This window comes from Triticum aestivum, chromosome 7A, assembly GCF_018294505.1.
Source record: "Triticum aestivum cultivar Chinese Spring chromosome 7A, IWGSC CS RefSeq v2.1, whole genome shotgun sequence".
Classification (NCBI taxonomy): domain Eukaryota; kingdom Viridiplantae; phylum Streptophyta; class Magnoliopsida; order Poales; family Poaceae; genus Triticum; species Triticum aestivum.
The window spans coordinates 99,621,634-99,643,808 of NC_057812.1; the positions used below are offsets into that span (position 1 = coordinate 99,621,634).

At 44.2% G+C, this 22,175-nt stretch overlaps 1 long non-coding RNA gene across 3 annotated transcripts; it reads left to right on the top strand.

Moving 5' to 3' along the window:
• The first annotated feature begins 14,153 nt into the window (after positions 1-14,153).
• LOC123152453 (uncharacterized) lies at positions 14,154-17,666 on the top strand. 3 transcript variants are annotated; one of them, XR_006476203.1, is made up of 4 exons: positions 14,172-15,209; positions 15,298-15,685; positions 15,849-15,943; positions 16,033-17,664. It is a non-coding gene; the product is annotated as an uncharacterized lncRNA (long non-coding RNA). The 3 variants fall into 3 exon arrangements; XR_006476204.1 differs by having other exon boundaries at positions 14,154-14,890; positions 15,117-15,209; positions 15,298-17,666; XR_006476202.1 differs by having other exon boundaries at positions 14,173-15,209; positions 15,849-17,664.
• The last annotated feature ends 4,509 nt before the right edge of the window (positions 17,667-22,175 follow it).

Here is a 22,175-nt window from a genome sequence, read left to right on the forward strand (position 1 = left end):
ATCCCGTGGAGTCTTAACCCATAGAAGCAATTGAGTATGGCAATGCATCGTGGATCGTTGTACACCATTGGCTTCATAGTTCGTTTTTTGTGAAGGTGCGTGCTGAAACCATAAATTTGCATATTAGGACGAACTCTTATACCTAATTTACTACGTACTTTTACTATGATGCATGGATGATGTGCTCAGGTAATTTTGGATCATGTCATATGATTACTTGAAGGGGACTAGCAAAGAGAGGATTACTGATCCTTACCGACATATACATGCAAGGGCATGCACAGTGTGATGTACGCATGTATAAATGTATGAACTATTTGTTTGATCATGTATAAAAGAGAGCAAATTCAGCTTAAAAACAATAGGAGTGAAGGACATCTATTAAATCATGATTTGCTATACTAATCAAGAAAGGAAACAATTATACCTGTAGAAACTATGGATGAAAAAATGATATACCTATGTATACCATAGATCACTTAATCAAATGTTTGATTCATTTAGCCGCATGTCACATGGTTCATGGCAATTGGTTCGTGGAAATTCATTAATCGAAGAAACCTCACCACATGGGCATAGGATGGCATTGTTGTGTGATGTGTTCACGTGTCTGCTCTACTCGAAGCCGCTTCTAGAAGTGTGTCGATGGTCATTGCCCACCTCACGCCGGACTCATCACTTTGGAATTGACTACGCATAGATGCATTGTGATCAGGTGGACATCGCGACCATCATCGGTTCGGGGTTAGAGAGGGAAGGGAATAACTAGGGCATGGGACATGAAGAACAATAAGTGCCGACACGAATGGGACATTGTGTTAAAATTGAGGGTGGGGACATGTGTCTGGAAGGGGGTCTTGAGACATGCTTATTCGGCTAGGGGCATGTGATATTTTATTCTTCCGTTGCAACGCAGGGTCATGTTTGCTATACAATATAAATAAATAGTAAACAGTGACAAATATTCAAAGTACCGACGAAGGGAGTACTAACCTATCTCGCACGTAGGTATGACTGCCTCTCACGTTCCGATTCCCTGTCAAAAGGCTGGTGCAAAGAGATCAATCTATATCGCTATTGGATAGGCCCAACCGAAGCTTTGGCCATTTTAGCTTGGCTCCAATCTAACCAAGTAGCTATAGCCAAGAGCCTATTTTCTCAAAAATAAAAATACAATAGAAAAGAGCCGCCAACACCAGAAGCTTATATAGTCCCACCTTGCTACCTAATTTTCATCAGTTGGTTATAAGAAAACATTATTGATGACCTGTCAGACCATATAACGTGGTTTATAAATAAACACATCACTTGGTCATTTTTTTATTTTTTTACAAAATGCATAGAACTGCAAGGAATTTTTATCCCGTTGCAATGCGCGGACGTATGGCAGACTAAAAGGAGAATGTAGGTAAATAGGTGGAGACATGACACATGTAACAATTCCTCCCGTTGCAACGCACGGGGATTTTTGCTAGTCTATACCTACTATTAAAGTAAGGTGATATTCTTAGTTTCGTCCCGCGATTAGTTTTTTTTCTACTGTAAGTTTTGGTCACGTACGAGGTAGCGAGGTGGTACTAACGTCATGTACGAGGTGGCGAGGAGGTGGTTCGTAACTTCGTATCGCTGTTTTAAGATCGATCGCTCCATCGGTACGTACTGGGCCAGGAGCCAAGCAAGCAAGTGGGCCTTCTAATAATTTTTCTCTTGTGGGCTACGAGTATATGGGTGGTCTTTCAGAATATATATATAGAAAAATACTACTGCTTGCATGGTTGTTCGATCTCACGGCCATCTAACTATGCGATACGTTTCTGAAAAAACTAACTAACTATACCAAGCAAAAGAACAATGTAGCCAAAGCTAGCTGACGATTATGCTTGTCTAAAAATAAGCTGATGACTATGCAAGAAACAGGTTTGTTTCCTAATAAAATAGTCCCACCTCACTTTTTAACACAAAATCTGACCAATTTATATACTTGCGTGAGGTGCTTGTACAAACAACCAGCCACTTGGAGAAGCAACAAACAAACAGTAATCCGCAAGAATTAACTTGGATTGGGGGCTGCATGAGATAAACAGAGGAGGACACAAAAAGCCTAGGGTTTTTGCTGCCTCCTGCTATGTAGCCGCCATGCCGCCTCGTCTCCTATGGATCACGGTCCTTGCCGGCAGGAGGGCTTTGTTTTTAGGTATTTTTTCGTTTTGGTAGGGTTCATGTCCTACTTAGAAAGACGAGGCGGTGGCGGCTCCCTGAAGATCCCCGCCAAGGACGTGTGTAGTTCTTCGATAGATATCGTGGGATTTGGTCGGTGTTTGTCTTCCGTGGATCAGCTTGGATCCGCTCTTTCTTTGTCTATGTCGGTGTGCCTATAAGTTGAATTCTTCCAATCTACGCTTTTCTTTATCAGCGGCAGTTGTTGTTTCAGTGCTTGTAGTCGACGCTAGATGGTCTACGGACCTGGATATATATTTAAATGGGATTGTGGGTTGTGTCTGAGAAACAATATTTCATGGGATTGTAACAGAGAGTAATATTTAAAGATGCCCTCGTGCCACTTTGGTGAACTTTTCGATGGAAACATATTAATTTACTTTACCGTTGCAACGCACGGGCATTTGTGCTAGTCTTTCCCTACTAATAAAGCACGGAGTGCTTCTGGTTGTACGTCGTCGTCACTTTTGCAAAAAAGCCCCTCTATTTTCAAGAATTCAACCCACAGTCCCTTTTTAAGTTGCTATCTCAGAAAACGTTTCGTTATTACAAAAAGAACCCTGCCGTTTTGAGAATTCAACCCGCGGTCCCCCTAGAAAGAAAAAAAAAACCTAGCCACACGAACGACCCATGAACCCCAATCTCATCCACCTCCAGCGCCGCCACGCCCTGCAACGCCGCCGCGCGCCGCCGAACTCCGCCCCATCGTCGCCCCGCCGGAATCCGCCGGAACTCGACCCGCCGTCGCGCCGCCGCTCAAGCCCAGCTTCTGGATCGGGTCAACGCGGTGGCTCGAGCGGCTGGGGGCGGCGCGGTGGCTCGAGCGAAGGCGGCGGCTGGAGATTGCAAGGGCCGGATTCATGCGCGGCAGGGGCTGGGGAGGCGTATCCGGAGGCGGGTGGCTCGACGGGAGGCTCCTTCCGCCGCCGCCGCGGCCAGACAAGGCCGGGGACGGTCGAGGGCAGCCTGATCCGAACGGATCCGGTCCGATGGAGGCAAATCCGGCGGCGGCGCGTCAAATCCGGCGACGGGGAGTAGACGAGGCCGGGGGCAGCCGATGGAGACGGATCTGGCGGCGGCACGTCAAATCCGGCGACGAGAGGAGTAGACGAGGTCGGGGACAGTCGAGGGCAGCCGGATCCAGACGGATCCAGTCCGATGAAGACGGATCCGGTGGCGGTGCGTCAAATCTGGCGACGGGAGGAGTAGACACGGTCGAGGGCAGCCGGATCCGTTTGGAGGCAAGCCAGAGAGTGGCGGTGCCGGATGCAGGGGAGGACGGGCCTCAGCGTCTGGCTAGGAGGTGGTGGCTGCGCGACGACGTCCGGGTGCTAGCAGCAGCGGCGAGGCTCATTGCATGCTCCCTGCATGACCAAAGGAAAAAGAAAAGGCTAAGATGCAGATGAGGAGGAGACATGAACAAGGAGAAGGACAGGCGCTGGAGCTCCAGTGTGGGTCGGCGTGCGCGAGGGATTGTGTTGGGTTTCGTAATAATTTCAAAAAATTTCCTACGCGCACACAGGATCATGTGATGCATAGCAACGAGAGGAGAGTGTTGTCTACGTACCCAACGCAGACCGACTGCGGAAGCAATGACACGACGTAGAGGAAGTAGTCGTACGTCTTCACGATCCAACCGATCAAGCACCGAAACTACGGCACCTCCGAGTTCGAGCACACGTTCAGCTCGATGACGATCCCCGGACTCCAATCCAGCAAAGTGTCGGGGAAGAGTTTCGTCAGCACGACGGCGTGGTGACGATCTTGATGAACTACAGCAGCAGGGCTTCGCCTAAACTCCGCTACAGTATTATCGAGGAATATGGTGGCAGGGGGCACCGCACACGGCTAAGGAATCGATCACGTGGATCAACTTGTGTCAACTTGTGTGTTTAGAGGTGCCCCTGCCTCCGTATATAAAGGAGCCAAGGGGGGGAGGAGGCGCCGGCCAGGAGGAGGTGGCGCAGGAGGAGTCCTACTCCTACCGGGAGTAGGACTCCCCTCCAATCCTATTCCAACTAGGAATCCCCAAAGGGGAAAGAGGGAGAGGGGTGGCCGGCCACCTCTCCTAGTCCTAATAGGACTAGGGGAAGGGGGGAGGCGCGCAGCCCTGGTGGGCAGCCCTTTCACCTTTCCACTAAGGCCCATGATGGCCCATATGGTTCCCGGGGGGTTCCGGTAACCTCCCGGTAACCCGGTAAAATCCTGATTTCACCCGGAACACTTCCGATGTCCAAACATAGACTTCCAATATATCAATCTTTATGTCTCGACCATTTCGAGACTCCTCGTCATGTCCGTGATCACATCCGGGACTCCGAACAACCTTCGGTACATCAAAATGCATAAACTCATAATATAACTGTCATCGTAACCTTAAGCGTGCGGACCCTACGGGTTCGAGAACAATGTAGACATGACCGAGACACGTCTCTGGTCAATAACCAATAGCGGGACCTGGATGCCCATATTGGCTCCTACATATTCTACGAAGATCTTTATCGGTCAGACCGCATAACAACATACGTTGTTCCCTTTGTCATCGGTATGTTACTTGCCCGAGATTCGATCGTCGGTATCCAATACCTAGTTCAATCTCGTTACTGGCAAGTCTCTTTACTCGTTCCGTAATACATCATCTCACAACTAACATATTAGTTGTAATGCTTGCAAGGCTTATGTGATGTGTATTACCGAGAGGGCCCAGAGATACCTCTCCGACAATCGGAGTGACAAATCCTAATCTCGAAATACGCCAACCCAACATCGACCATTGGAGACACCTGTAGTACTCCTTTATAATCACCCAGTTACGTTGTGACGTTTGGTAGTACCCAAAGTGTTCCTCCGGTAAACGGGAGTTGCATAATCTCATAGTCATAGGAACATGTATAAGTCATGAAGAAAGCAATAGCAACATACTAAACGATCGGGTGCTAAGCTAATGGAATGGGTCATGTCAATCAGATCATTCAACTAATGATGTGACCTCGTTAATCAAATAACAACTCATTGTTCATGGTCAGGAAACATAACCATCTTTGATTAACGAGCTAGTCAAGTAGAGGCATACTAGTGACACTTTATTTGTCTATGTATTCACACATGTATTATGTTTCCGGTTAATACAATTCTAGCATGAATAATAAACATTTATCATGATTATAAGGAAATAAATAATAACTTTATTATTGCCTCTAGGGCATATTTCCTTCAGTCTCCCACTTGCACTAGAGTCAATAATCTAGTTCACATCGCCATGTGATTTAACAGCAATAGTTCACATCACCATGTGATTAACACCCATAGTTCACATCGATATGTGATCAACACCCAAAGGGTTTTACTAGATTCAGTCATCTAGTTCACATCGCTATGTGATTAACACCCAAGGAGTACTAAGGTGCGATCATGTTTTGCTTGTGAGAGAATCTTAGTCAACGGGTCTGTCACATTCAGATCCGTAAGTATTTTGCAAATATTTATGTCAACAATGCTCTGTACGGAGCTACTCTAGCTAATTGCTCCCACTTTCAATATGTATCCAGGTTGAGACTTAGTGTCATCTGGATCAGTGTAAAAGTTTGTACTGATGTAACTTTTACAACAAACTCTTTTATCACCTCCATAATCGAGAAACACCTCCTTAGTCCTTACTAAGGATATTCTTGACCAATGTCCAGTGATCTACTCCTAGATCACTATTGTACTCTCTTGCCAAATTCAGAGCAAGGTATACAATAGGTCTGGTACATAGCATAGCATACTTTATAGAACTTATGACTGAGGCACAGGGAATGATTTTTCATTCTCTTTCTATTTTCTGCTGTGGTCGGGATTTGAGTCTTACTCAATTTCATACCTTTGCAACACAGGCAAGAACTCTTTCTTTGATTGTTCCATTTTGAACTATTTCAATAATCTTGCCAAGGTATGTACTCATTGAAAATCTTATCAAGCGTCTTGATCTATCTCAATAGATCTTGATGCTCAATATGTAAGTAGCTTTTACTGAGGTCTTTTCCTTTTAAGGAACTCCTTTAAAACACTCCTTTATGCTTTGCAGAAAAATTCTACATCATTTCTGATCAACAATATGTCACTCACATATACTAATCAGAAAGGTTGTAGTGCTCCCACTCACTTTATTGTAAATACAGGCTTCATCGTAAGTCCATATAAAACTATATGCTTTGATCAACTTATCAAAGCGTATATTCCAACTCCGAGATGCTTGTACCAGTCCATAGATGGATCACTGGAACTTGCACATTTTGTTAGCACCTTTAGGATTGAAAAAACCTTCCGGTTGCATCATATACAACTCTTCTTCCAGAAATCCATTCAGGAATGCAGTTTTGACATCCATCTGCCAAATTTCATAATCATAAAATGCGGCAATTGCTAACATGATTTGGACGGACTTAAGCATCAATACGAGTGAGAAACTCTCATCATAGTCAACACCTTGAACTTGCCGAAAACCTTTTTGCGACAAGTCGAGCTTTGTAGACAGTAACATTACCATCAGCGTCAGTCTTCTTCTTAAAAATCCATTTATTCTCAATTGCTTGCCGATCATCGGGCAAGTCAACCAAAGTCCATACTTTGTTCTCATACATGGATCCCATCTCAGATTTCATGGCTTCAAGCCACTTTGCGGAATCTGGGCTCACCATCGCTTCCTCATAGTTCGTAGGTTCATCATGGTCTAGTAACATGACTTCCAGAACATGATTACTACACCACTTTGGTGCGGATCTTACTCTGGAAGACCTACGAGGTTCTGTAGTAACTTGATCTGAAGTTTCATGATCAATATCATTAGCTTCCTCACTAATTGGTGTATTTGTCACAGGAACTGATTTCTGTGATGAACTACTTTCCAATAAGGGAGTAGGTACAGTTACCTTATCAAGTTCTACTTTCCTCCCACTCACTTCTTTCGAGAGAAACTCCTTCTCTAGAAATGATCCATTCTTAGCAACGAATGTCTTGCCTTCGGATCTGTGATAGAAGGTGTACCCAACAGTTTCCTTTGGGTATCCTATGAAGACACATTTCTCCGATTTGGGTTCAAGCTTATCAGGTTGAAGTTTCTTCACATAAGCATCGCAGCCCCAAACTTTAAGAAACGACAACTTTGGTTTCTTGCCAAACCACAGTTCATAAGGCGTCGTCTCAACGGATTTTGATGGTGCCCTATTTAACGTGAATGCAGCTGTCTTTAATGCATAACCCCAAAACGATAGTGGTAAATCGGTAAGAAACATCATAGGTTGCACCATATCCAATAAAGTACAATTATGACGTTCGGACACACCATTGTGGTGTTCCAGGTGGCATGAGCAGTGAAACTATTTCACATTGTTTTTTAACTGAAGGCCAAACTCGTAACTCAAATACTCTTCTCTACGATCAGATCGTAGAAACTTTATTTTCTTGTTACGATGATTTTCAACTTCACTCTGAAATTCTTTGAACCTTTCAACTATTTCAGACTTATATTTCATCAAGTAGATATACCCATATCTGCTCAAATCATCTTGTGAAGGTCAGAAAATAATGATACTTGCCACGAGCCTTCATACTCATTGGTCTGCATACATCAGTATGTATTATTTCCAACAAGTCAGTAACTCGTTCCATTGTTCCGAAGAACGGAGTTTTAGTCATCTTGCCCAAAAGGCACGGTTCGCAAGAATCAAATGATTCATAACCAAGTGATTCCGAAAATCCATCTTTATGGAGTTTCTTCATGCGCTTTACACCGATATGACCCAAACGGCAGTGCCACAAATAAGTTGCACTATCATTATTAACTTTGCATCTTTTGGCATCAATATTATGAATATGTGTATCACTACGATCGAGATCCAATGAACCATTTTCATTGGGTGTGTAACCATATAAGGTTTTATTCATGTAAACAGAACAACAGTTTATTCTCTTACTTAAATGAATAACCGTATTGCAATAAACACGATCAAATCATATTCATGCTCAACGCAAACACCAAATAACATTTATTTAGGTTCAACACTAATCCCGAAAGAATAGGGAGTGTGCGATGATGATCATATCAATCTTGAAACTACTTTCAACACACATCATCACTTCACCCTTAACTAGTTTCTGTTTATTCTGCAACTCCCGTTTCAAGTTACTAATCTTAGCAACTGAACTAGTATCAAATACTTAGGGGTTGCTATAAACACTATTAAAGTACACATCAATCACATGTATATCAAATATACTTATGTTCACTTTGCCATCCTTCTTATCCGCCAATTACTTGGGGTAATTCCGCTTCCAGTGACCAATCCCTTTGCAGTAGAAGCACTTAGTCTCAGGCTTAGGACCAGACTTGGGCTTCTTCACTTGAGTAGCAACTTGCTTGCCGTTCTTCTTGAAGTTCCCTTCTATCCCTTTGCCCTTTTCTTGAAACTAGTGGTCTTGTTAACCATCAACACTTGATGCTCTTTCTTGATTTCTACCTTCGTCGATTTCAACATCACGAAGAGCTCGGGAATCATTTTCGTCATCCCTTGCATACTATAGTTCATCACGAAGTTCTACTAACTTGGTGATGGTGACTAGAGAATTCTGTCAATCACTATCTTATCTGGAAGATTAACTCCCACTTGATTCAAGCGATTGTAGTACCCAGACAATCTGAGCACATGCTCACTAGTTGAGCGATTCTCCTCCATCTTTTAGCTATAGAACTTGTTGTAGACTTCATATCTCACAACTCGGGTATTTGCTTGAAATATTAACTTCAACTCCTGGAACATCTCATATGGTCCATGACGTTCAAAACGTCTTTGAAGTCCCGATTCTAACCCGTTAAGCATGGTGCACTTAAACTATCAAGTAGTCATCATATTGAGCTAGCTAAACGTTCATAACATTTGCATCTGCTCCTACAATAGGTCTGTCACCTAGCGGTGCATCAAGGACATAATTCTTCTGTGCAGCAATGAGGATTTAACCTCAGATCATGGATCAAATCCACAACATTGCTACTAACATTTTTCAACATAATTTTCTCTAGGAACATATCAAAAATAAACACAGGGAAGCAACAACGCGAGCTATTGATCTACAACATGATTTGCAAAATACTACCAGGACTAAGTTCATGATAAATTTAAGTTCAATTAATCATATTACTTAAGAACTCCCACTTAGATAGACATCCCTCTAATCCTCTAAGTGATTACGTGATCCAAATCAACTAAACCATAACCGATCATCACGTGAGATGGAGTAGTTTTCAATGGTGAACATCGTTATGTTGATCATATCTACTATATGATTCACGCTCGACCTTTCGGTCTCCGTGTTCCGAGGCCATATCTGCATATGCTAGGCTCGTCAAGTTTAACCTGAGTATTTTGCGTGTGCAAAAACTGGCTTGCACCCGTTGTAGATGGACGTAGAGCTTATCACACCCGATCATCACGTGGTGTCTGGGCACGACGAACTTTGGCAACGGTGCATACTCAGGGAGAACACTTCTTGATAATTTAATGAGAGATCATCTTATAATGCTACCGTCAATCAAAGCAAGATAAGATGCATAAAAAGATAAACATCACATGCAATCAATATAAGTGATATGATATGGCCATCATCATCTCGTGCTTGTGATCTCCATCTCCGAAGCACCGTCATGATCACCATCGTCACCGGCGCGACACCTTGATCTCCATCGTAGCATCGTTGTCGTCTCGCCAATCTTATGCTTTCACGACTATCACTACCGTTTAGTAATAAAGTTAAGCATTACATCGCGATTGCATTGCATACAATAAAGCGACAACCATATGGCTCCTGCCAGTTGCCGATAACTTGGTTACAAAACATGATCATCTCATACAATAAAATTCAGCATCATGCCTTGACCATATCACATCACAACATGCCCTGCAAAAACAAGTTAGACGTCCTCTACTTTGTTGTTGCATGTTTTACGTGGCTGCTGCGGGCTTAAGTAAGAACCAATCTCACCTACGCATCAATACCACAACGATAGTTTGTCAAATAGACTCCGTTTTAACCTTCGCAAGGACCGGGCGTAGCCATACTTGGTTCAACTAAAGTTGGAGAGACAGTCGCCCGCAAGCCATCTCTGTGCAAAGCACGTCGAGGGAACCGGTCTCGCGTAAGCGTACGCGTAAGGTTGGTCTGGGTCGTCTCGTCCAACAATACCGCCGAACCAAAATATGACATGCTGGTAGGCAGTATGACTTGTATCGTCCACAACTCACTTGTGTTCTACTCGTGCATATAACATCAACATCAATAACCTAGGCTCTGATACCACTGTTGGGTTTCGTAGTAATTTCAAAAAATTTCCTACGCGCACACAGGATCATGTGATGCATAGCAACGAGAGGAGAGTGTTGTCTACGTACCCAACGCAGACCGACTGCGGAAGCGATGACACGACGTAGAGGAAGTAGTCGTACGTCTTCACGATCCAACCGATCAAGCACCGAAACTACGGCACCTCCGAGTTCGAGCACACGTTCAGCTCGATGACGATCCCCGGACTCCGATCCAGCAAAGTGTCGGGGAAGAGTTTCGTCAGCACGACGGCGTGGTGACGATCTTGATGAACTACAGCAGCAGGGCTTCGCCTAAACTCCGCTACAGTATTATCGAGGAATATGGTGGCAGGGGGCACCGCACACGGCTAAGGAATCGATCACGTGGATCAACTTGTGTCAACTTGTGTGTTTAGAGGTGCCCCTGCCTCCGTATATAAAGGAGCCAAGGGGGGAGGAGGCGGCCGGCCAGGAGGAGGTGGCGCAGGAGGAGTCCTACTCCTACCGGGAGTAGGATCCCCCTCCAATCCTATTCCAACTAGGAATCCCCAAAGGGGAAAGAGGGAGAGGGGTGGCCGGCCACCTCTCCTAGTCCTAATAGGACTAGGGGAAGGGGGGAGGCGCGCAGCCCTGGTGGGCAGCCCTTTCACCTTTCCACTAAGGCCCATGATGGCCCATATGGTTCCCGGGGGGTTCCGGTAACCTCCCGGTAACCCGGTAAAATCCCGATTTCACCCGGAACACTTCCGATGTCCAAACATAGACTTCCAATATATCAATCTTTATGTCTCGACCATTTCGAGACTCCTCGTCATGTCCGTGATCACATCCGGGACTCCGAACAACCTTCGGTACATCAAAATGCATAAACTCATAATATAACTGTCATCGTAACCTTAAGCGTGCGGACCCTACGGGTTCGAGAACAATGTAGACATGACCGAGACACGTCTCTGGTCAATAACCAATAGCGGGACCTGGATGCCCATATTGGCTCCTACATATTCTACGAAGATCTTTATCGGTCAGACCGCATAACAACATACGTTGTTCCCTTTGTCATCGGTATGTTACTTGCCCGAGATTCGATCGTCGGTATCCAATACCTAGTTCAATCTCGTTACTGGCAAGTCTCTTTACTCGTTCCGTAATACATCATCTCACAACTAACATATTAGTTGTAATGCTTGCAAGGCTTATGTGATGTGTATTACCGAGAGGGCCCAGAGATACCTCTCTGACAATCGGAGTGACAAATCCTAATCTCGAAATACGCCAACCCAACATCGACCATTGGAGACACCTGTAGTACTCCTTTATAATCACCCAGTTACGTTGTGACGTTTGGTAGTACCCAAAGTGTTCCTCCGGTAAACGGGAGTTGCATAATCTCATAGTCATAGGAACATGTATAAGTCATGAAGAAAGCAATAGCAACATACTAAACGATCGGGTGCTAAGCTAATGGAATGGGTCATGTCAATCAGATCATTCAACTAATGATGTGACCTCGTTAATCAAATAACAACTCATTGTTCATGGTCAGGAAACATAACCATCTTTGATTAACGAGCTAGTCAAGTAGAGGCATACTAGTGACACTTTATTTGTCTATGTATTCACACATGTATTATGTTTCCGGTTAATACAATTCTAGCATGAATAATAAACATTTATCATGATTATAAGGAAATAAATAATAACTTTATTATTGCCTCTAGGGCATATTTCCTTCAAATTGGGCGGGCGCTGAGCCCGTGGAGGAAAGAGGAAACGCTCGGGAGGCTCGGTGGTGGCCTTGATGCCATCTGGATCCAGAGCTGGAGGCGGGGAGGGGGCGTTGTGGTGGGACATGAGCATGGCCGCCCGAGTACGAGACAACCATCGGTGCTAGAGCGAAGGCGGCCTCGAGCGCACGGCCTGAGCCAGCTCGTCATGGGCCGTCGTGGGATTTCCCGATGGCGCATGGAATACGGGGGAGCGGCGTCCTGATGGCGCGCGGGTGTGTAGCCCGTGCCATGGCCGGTGGATTAGCGGATCCAGCGGTGGTGGAGCTTGGGGGCGGGAGGATCCGGCGGTGGGTGGAGCTTGGGGGTGACCCCGGCTGCCGTGGGCGCGAGCGGCGAGCGGCGGCGTGTCCCAGTGGTCGTGGATCTGAGTCGGGATGTGGTGAGAGCCGAGCCGTTCGGAAGAGAACGAACCGCGGTCAACATGGATGCTTGTGACCGACGAGCCCGTATACGGCTGGACGAGCGCCAGCGAGGTGGCTGGTTTCTTCTAGACCAGTCGGGTGTGAGGCTAGCGTGCACCGATAAAAAACCTTTACACGGACGTGTTAGCGTCAACTATTTGTTCTCCGTTTGCACATTTCTTTTTTTTAAACACAGTACAAACGCATACATTCATATATACACGTGTACACTCATCTTTACAAACACACGACGCACTATCCCTACAAGGACATGCAAAAGACTGAGCTGAGATATATCATCTAAATGATTTATGAAGTCACCGTGGGCGGCTCATAGTCAACGGAAACATCTTCTCCCACTGAACTCGCATCACCGAAATCCAAAAAAAATCCAGAAAAATGTGAGCACCAAAACTTAAACCTTATGGGCTAAGCATAACACGATTGATCCTTCGGACCATTCAATTACGTTGTTTCACGCCTTTTTATTTCAAGGTTGAACTTTGACTCATCTCAAAAAAGAGAAGTTGAATTAGACTCCATTTATATCCCTCGCAAACTCATACTTACTAGCTATTAGGACGCGAAAACTGAAAAGAAAACAAACATCATACATAAAAGGATAATGATTAAGCAATGTTTGACTAAAATATATACACATGTTCGGGTATACATGGCAAAAACATATATGCTTGCACGTCCAATAAACTAAATTCAAAATAAATTGTTTCCAAACATCATTAATTAACTCCCTCACGCTTATCTGAAACTATGTTTAGGATACCATGGTACAAAAGTATTATTTAAACAAAGAATATAGTAAACAAAAATAGCTTACTTTCTTATAAAAAGGTAACTACACAAGTTGTTATATCCTACACCATGATTTCAAGATATTAATACTTCTATGCATGAGAGAATTAACTTTACTTATTCTAAAAAAGGAATTAACTTTACTTGGTGATAACCATCTAAAACGAGATAGACAGAATATCATAGCTGGCTAATATAAACTTATACTGCAAGCCAAAATGGTTGCACAATTTTAAAAAGGGATTGCCGAGAGGAAGTAACACATTACCATATAAAGAACATGTTATTTTGATGCTTATCTCCAGGCTAATTAAATTAATTTATGAGCAGCTATGTATGCTTTACTTATGATGTAGAATCTAATCAATTTCTTTTTTAATCAACAACGAATTCCTACATTGTTACTTATGATGCTAAGGAACAAAGAGCGAAAAGAGATATAGAGCAGTAGACGATGGATGACCAATGAAGTAAAGAAAAGAAAAAGAAAAATAATTGACTACGATTCATGTCATAAGTTTTGAACTAGGGCTCCAAAGAATCCTATTGTTAAATGATCCATCATTTTTGTAATCATCAAACTTATCATCTACATGTCAAGCCTGAATGATAATTGACTTTGCTTCACAACGAAGCACGCCAATTTTTTTCCGTTGCAACGCACGGGCACATTTGCTAGTAATAATAAAGCACGGATTGACTCCGTGGGTTCACCGTCACAATACGCTTTCTTTCTATAAATTTACGTTTTTAGTTTGAATTTAAAACATATACGCGAGGTGGTACTAATTCGGGAAACCACGGTGTGTGCATCAAACGATGCAAACAATGCTCGACCGTGCACTTCGGCCCAGTGAATCAGGCCCACATACCCGTACGCATTTGCCTCCTCAACTCGAACCCTCGCCTTTGCCCTTGCCGAGCCCTCGCCGCCGCCACACCTCAGCCCCCTTGCCGCCACGGCAGCACCTCAGCCCGCTCGCCGCCGCGTTCGCGCGTCAGCCCGCTGGACATCCCCGCCTCCGCGGTCGCACCTCTGCCCGCTCGCTGCCCCCATTGCAACCCAACGCCCCCCTCCAATGGATGCCGCCCGAACTACCTCATCCAATAGGACGCCGGCCGCGGCGTCACGAAGTTGCTGGCGTCGCCCAGTTCGTCGTGGGTGAAGGCGCCTCAGACGCAAGCGAAGCTGGAGCTTCCTCAACGTATGCCTCACCATGGGGCTCGCTATGCTGCTGGCGGACAGCCGCGGCCCTGCTGGTGTGGTGCGAGACTTCCAGATCACCCGACGGCTGGGGTTGGAGGATGGCATTCCCACAACTCCTCATCGGGGGTGAGCGTGGCATGGAGCAGCAAGCCCATAGCTCCCTCAACCATCATGCTAATCTCTTCTTGTTATTCATCCTGAATCTATGGTGCACATACAGTACATGCTTATGTATTGTCTCAATGATTATCCTATTTTTTTTGGATTCAACTTGCGTTTTGTGCAATTTCATACACTCAATCAATAAATTCTCAGTTTTTTTGGCGGTATTTGTGTTTGTTCGGATGCTTAGGTGCAGCTGCATCAAGGGAATTGGCCGACGGCGTGCAATACATAGACAAAGTAAAAGTCAGTATGGAGCAAATACGAGTTCGGTTGCTCTTCTGTATGACTACTACATTTAAATTTGGATAGCTATTTCTCTAAATGTAGCCAGGGCACTGGATTCATTTGCTTTTGTTTTCTTTTTTCAGGACAATTTCACTTTGATTTTGTTGTTAGTGACTGATTGAGGCGTCACTCCCACCACGGTGGTGACGGCAACCTTGCCCCTCCAGCCGCTGTGGCCGTAGCGTACCGCTCCAACGCCATCTGAAGCAACCGTCTTGTGGTGGAGGAGGGCCACCTCGAACACATTGGGAAGGGGTGAGCGTGGGCTTCGCCACATGTTCTGCCGAGTCATCGATGTCAGTTTCTAGGTTTGTGAGTGCACTGTCTGGTGCTTCTTTTTACGATGTCTGTCAACACAAGCACAGCGTGTTCCAAGTATGAACTGAGAGAGTGTGCTCCCATTGGGTTCTGCATGTGGACACTGTGGCCGGTGAGGCATAACTGGAAGTTTCTCTGATGGTCGACAACAAGGTACCCCACTGCTCTGAATTTTTACATGGTTAATGTGAGTTGAATCATCAAAGGTCTGCGCGTTGGTAATGGTTGAAAAATTCATTGCATTTGAGAAAACTGAATAGTCTATCAGTTCTCTAATAATACATATTACAGAATGTACTTTTCTGTCCGATCGTAGGATCACTGCACAACAGGCTTTGGAGCAGGCTCTGATTCACGGAGAACTCCCCAGCAACCTCATCTTTTGTGGATATTAGATGGATATTGAATCCAGTAAGCCTCCAATTGATAAACAAAGTCAATTTTCTGTTGGTAGTTTGCATGACAGGGTTCTAGCTAATTTATGATTGTGCCTACAACAGACTACCTCTGCCTGAAGATTTGAGGTGTGACTCAAATTTCGTGCTGTTAGAAATCAACAATGGAGATTTCAGTTTTTTTTCATGTATATTCGTACGGATTTCAAGTTTAATGAATCATTAAATTTTATTCTATAATCAGATCTTGGCATGTTTTCAGATTTTTCAGAGAAGAAAGAAGTCTAGAGGCGTGGATGTATGTTTTTAGGGGGGAATCAAGTCTGCAGAATATACACTAATTTGAGGAATTCAGATGTTACCCATGGTCATACAGGGAAAGTGTGAAGCACTCTGGCCAATTTTCCGCATTTCTCATCCATGAAGCCGTTACATTTATGATCTTTTCTATAGAAGAAGGAAGGATATATCTAAGGAGCTGTATGAATTTTGCCTGGACTAGGATTATGCAGACCGTAATCTCATTACAAAGTGGAAAAATGTTGCCTCAGCTTTGTATCATTTGAGCTAGGGGCCAAGATGGATGAGGTTGATTTGGCTTGATCATGCCAAAGAAATTTACTTCTTTTTTGGAAAATGAAAGAATGTTTAAGAAGTTCAGGGTTAAGTTACCAAATCTGAGCTTTATAGCAAAGCAGATGATCAAGAAAAGCAGAGTAGGATAATAAAGGTTCACATAGATGTAGTAATATGTTACTATCAACTAGCTCAAGTATGTATGACTGTGGGAGCTCAGGAATACTCTTATTATGTCTTTGATTTTGTTAAAGACCCAATATATGATGAGGTGCTGCCTCTCCTGATGCCGAGCTATTTAGAATTTGGTATTTCACATTTTTTTCTGGCCAGTAAATTTCACAAACATAACTGCAGGCCATCTGCTCCTGCGCAATGAAACTGTTTCAAAATTCATATTGTGTTTGACACCCTGAACCACTTTATTAGATAACAGATTATAACTTCCACTTCTTTTTTATGCTGGACCATGATGAATCAACAATTTATTAGATAAAAAAATTAATCCCTGGAGAAAATCAGAGTATTTATCGACTATATATGCTCTATGGATGTCGACAAATTTGATTGTAGGGGCTAGCAATGCTTCATTTCAAGCTACTGTAATAACTCTTGCTGGTTAGTTACCTCTGATCCTAGCAAGTGAAATTAGAACTAATACATGTATATGATTGTTGTTTGAGTCGCACAGATTGGCACATGTATGAATAAGTTTCAGTATTAGATTGGTGTACTGATCATGGCTATGTTGTGGAAGAGTTCTTGCACGCAGTGTTCGAAAGTAGCATGCTTCCGTTCTCTGTAAATTGGTACTAGATAAAAAGGATGTTCCATTTTCTGTAAATTGATAGAAAATGGATGCAGGTGTGACCTTGGGGAAGAAAGAGTCGGACGACACATGAAAGACTGTGAGGACCAGGGATTCTTCTTTGCTGGTGGTAAGGTGGAGACCCTGCTTAGGGAACATGTTGCGTACATCCTCGCTGCTTTTCTTCTTTCAGTTTTAGATACTTTCCAGCAGGTGTGTACCTATCTTGCTATGTACTGAATTCTTTGCAACTATGTACAAAATTCTTTGCAACTACCCAGAGCAGGTTTTTTGAAAAAAAAATGTGGTGTTTTCTCTGCAGCGAAGCACAAACGTCCCGCGGTGCAACACACACACTCTTTTGTTATTAGATATAATAAATGGTGCTTAATGATATTACGTTGTATCGCCTTCTTTTTGCCCGATGCAACGCACAGGCATTTGTGTAATAATAAAGCACGGATTGACTTCGTGGGTTCACCGTCACAATATGCTTCTTCCCGTGAATTTACGCTTTCAATTTTTTTCACCTAAATTATTTTCTACATCCGAGATGGTACTATTCATGTGAAAACCCACCGTTGTCATCCTTAATAAGTCTGAAAAACGATTCATCTTGTAATCGCCAAAAAAACACGTATCATCCCCAACCCGCAATCACCGGCCCCAAGATGAACGCGCGCGCCGCCCTTTGCCTTCGCCCCCACTGCCGCCCGCGTCGCCGCCCTTTGCGTCCGCCCCCACTGCCGGTCCGTGCCGCCGCCCTTTGCCTCCGCCACCACCGCTGGTCCGCCGCCGCACTTTGCCTCTGCCACCATCGTCGTTCGTGCCACCGCACTTTGCTTCCGCCCCTAATGTTGTCCACGCCGCCGACCTTTGCCTCCGCTACCACCGTCGTTCGTGCCGCCGCACTATGCTTTCGTCGCTGCCCTTTGCCTCCGCCACCACCGCCGTCCCCGCCGCCGCCCCCATAGCCGTCCACGCCGCCGCCCGCATAACCGTCCAAACCGCTCTCTGCTGTCGCCGGGGACGAATCAAACTCAGCCCACCGGTACTTGGCGCCGGGGGCTCATGATCCTGCGCCGTGAGCCTCTCCCCAGGATTCCTCGACCCACCCTGTCTCGATCCCAGAATGTGCTCTGATTCCGAGGAACCCAACGGGAAGGGAAGCCTGTGTGCGCTCGCTGAGACGGACAGATGTAGACTACACAGCTCGCCGGGGAAGAGCCAATGTTGTTGCACATCGTTGCCGGGTACGGCTGCGTGACGGGCGTGCACGTGCTGCTTGAGCTGGGCGCACATGCAGAGGAACCGGATGAGAAGGGAAGCTACTTGAGCTGGTGTAGGAGGTATTGGTGGTGCGCTCAAAGAAAATCGTTCTCCACCTGCTGGGCGCACATGTACTGGAAGCAGGTCGACTGATTCTTTAGAGCTAGGAGGAGGCGAGGTCATGGCAATAGGGTGATCATCAATTGCCATCCACTAAAGACGTCATTGTTGTTACTCCCTCCGTCCATAATATAAAAATGTTTTTGGCACTATACTAATGTAAAAAAATGCTTTTATATTATAGGACGAAGGGAGTAGTTTGTACTAGCACGAGCTGAAGCCCTTCGCCTCCAGGTCGGCCATCCTCAAGACCTTGGATGGCGAGATCAACCACATCGTCTACGGCTGAAAAGCTGATTCTCTTCATAGATGAGATGGACATATTCGAGGCGGCACATGGGAGCCGCAAACATTCACCCGTGGTCGTATATGTTGCATAGGCGCCGCGCTACCACACCTGAAGATTTACGCAAATACATGCAGAAGGCTGATAAGTGACGCGCCACATCGTATAACCGAATTGCAAGAAGACCGAAGCGACAGTAGCAACACATGATATTAATTCATTAGGTATGTCTCTTTTTTTTGCAGGGATTAGGTATGTCTTATTTATATCCTTTTTTTAGCATGACTAGAGCTAGCTTGAGAAGAGAAGTTGGTGCACGTTACTTAACTCCATTGTAAGGTAATTGCTTCATTTTACTATTTGTTTTAGTTTATAAATATTCTTGGGATGAAATGTGAGGTTATCTTTTACAAATATACATGATTAGTAGATGTTATGGATGAGCCAAGTGTGAAAACTTGGTCACTCCTAAACATTAAAACCATGCATTACCACATGATTGGTTAAAGTAAAGAATTAACACTACAATAGTAGGGTGGATTAAAATTTTACAATTGGATTCTATTTTTGAGAGTAAATAATAATAATATAGGTATTTACATGTAGTCTGATGATGGACGTAACAACTACTGAAGAGGAGATTAAAAGATGGAAGATGAAAGGAAGAGATGATACTGCAGGCAATCTGTTTGGCAAAATTATGCAAATTTTCTTTCTGTAAAGATGTTTTTGATAATTGATTTCAGATTACAGAAGAATGTACCAGCAGTGCAGAACATATTTCCTTCAAATGTTAAAACTAGCAAAGCTGCAGGAGTCATTTGAGTTGGTCATCTTCATAAACCTTGTATTTTATCAACATCGAAAACATGTCAGAAACTTATGGACTCGCAATTCCTGAGTTGTTGTGTCGTATGGCGCGTTGTAAACATATATATTTGTCTGCTCTCTTATGTCATCTTTAGTTGTGCGGACCATATTTATGTGACATTGTTTGTAAAATCTGGATTGGAATAGTATCTTTATATTTATTTCTAGAAACATTAATCATTGTATTCTTTACCTTTTTCTGGAGAATAAATTAGCATATGTCATATTACTAATTTGTAAAGTGAACTATTGTAGGAAATATGGCTGCAGATCTGAAGCAAAACATGCAGTTTTGTTAGTGAGGTAATTGTTCCGTTATTTGGTATACGATTAGGTGATTTCATTAGTACTGCAATGAAACTGCTCATGATTGTTCGCCATACTGCCTCTTACATTGCCTATCTAGGCGAATGTCAAAAATTGCTTGAAAGTTGTACAATGTTGACACTTCTGTTTGCTTTGTCGGTATTCACTCACAAATGAAATGGTGTTGCAGGTGCGGGTAATCATGTAAATACAGAAAACGAGGATAACTAGATGAATGCCTGAATGAATAAGATGGCAAAATATGAAACAATACCTGCTGCCAAATGAGTCATGTTCCACTGAGGAGGGTTTTTTGCAGCAAAGATCATTTTCATGATTAAGACTGAATGACATCTAAGAAATATGCTAATCTGTGCCTTTGCTCGCTAATCTGTCCAGGTAGTTTCTCTTTTCTGCCTTTTACATGGTCAAATTTGCGTGCCTAAGAATTCTCAAATTGCTACATTGGGCTTTTCATCATAAATTATAAATTTTGATTCTATTCAACCATACCGCGAAAAGAAGATATTCCCCTTTTATTTGGCATGAAAGGAAACTTATGTGACTCTTTATCAAATTGTGACTGTAACTTTGTGGTTTGAAATTCAAGTTGTGTTTATTAACTTCAGTTAGATGCAAGTCATGTTTTTTTCGATAATAGGGATCACCGAGTATGAGATACATCAACACCATCCATTAGACTACTCAGCAAAGAGGCATCAGTGCATCAGGAGAAGCAGAATCCTACACCGCTAGACATCTAACCATATCTAAAGTATGCCAAATAGCTACCTACAGGAATGAGATTTTAGTCACGTGGCTCGTTGAAAGATGTGCTTCCATTGGGCATGCTATTCTTGAAATTTTGCTACGCACTTTCAAAAATATATGTAGTACACCAAGAGTTTTTTTCTTGCTTTATCACATAAACGGTTTTATGAATGTTTATGTTAAAGTAAGAGTGTATTGCCGTGGAAGAGTAGCATAGGTGCATCATAAGAAATTGTATGACGTAAATTGCCTTCAAATAATGGTTTTCTACGTAGCGAAGTATGGGGTGTTGTGCTTGCAAATGCACGTCAATTTTGTTTCCCGTTGCAACGCACGGGCATATGTCCTAGTCTATCCCTAATCTATCCCTAATTTTTTTAATAATAAAGCACGGATTGACTCCGTGGGTTCACCGTCACAATACGCTTCTTCACGTGAATTTACGCTTTCACTTTGAATTTAAACGTATACGCAAGGTGGTACTAATAAAAACATCGCACGCTAGGCTCGCTCGTGCTATTGATCCTTTTATTATGTGCCTTCTCTTACATTGATCCTTTTATTATGGGTTTTTATTATACCTTCTCTTATGGGCTGTCCTGTATTGAAAAGAAAAACTCCTGAAAGCCTCTCTCCCGTATGAGAAGGCAATAGCCCCGGCGCTAGGGTTCCCTCCGCCACCGCACCGCATCCCTCCGGACTCCTCTCCCGGCAGCCCTCGCCGACCTACCCCCTTCCGTTGTAGTCGCCATCGTAGTACCCTGCCAACGTTCAATAGCCTTGAAAAAAACCCAGCCGTCGGCTCACTGGAGAACGCCACCCCGCCGGGAGCCGCGATGGAGCGCCGGCGGACGCCATGATTCTGCGCGACCCCGTCGCGGTGACTCACCTCGCCACCGCTACGCCTCCCCAATCTGCCATGGCCCCATGATGTCATGGACAAGGATACCATCACCTTTCCATGGCACCTTCGTTTCCACTCCCCCGGGGTGCTACTCGCCGGCTCCACACCCATGTCTTCTCCAATCCAATGTGGCTCACAACCTGCTATAGAGATGATGCTTGCCGGATCCCATGCAGACCCTCCTCGTGGATAGCCTCCAGCCCACACCGGCTCCCCTGTTCTAGCTCTGCCGCCTCCCATGGATGAGCAGAGCGAGGATAGAACAAGCGAGGAGATCAAGAGAGGAAATACTGAGTTGATTTTGGAGGCATGGACATTGATTTGATCTTTTTGGTTGT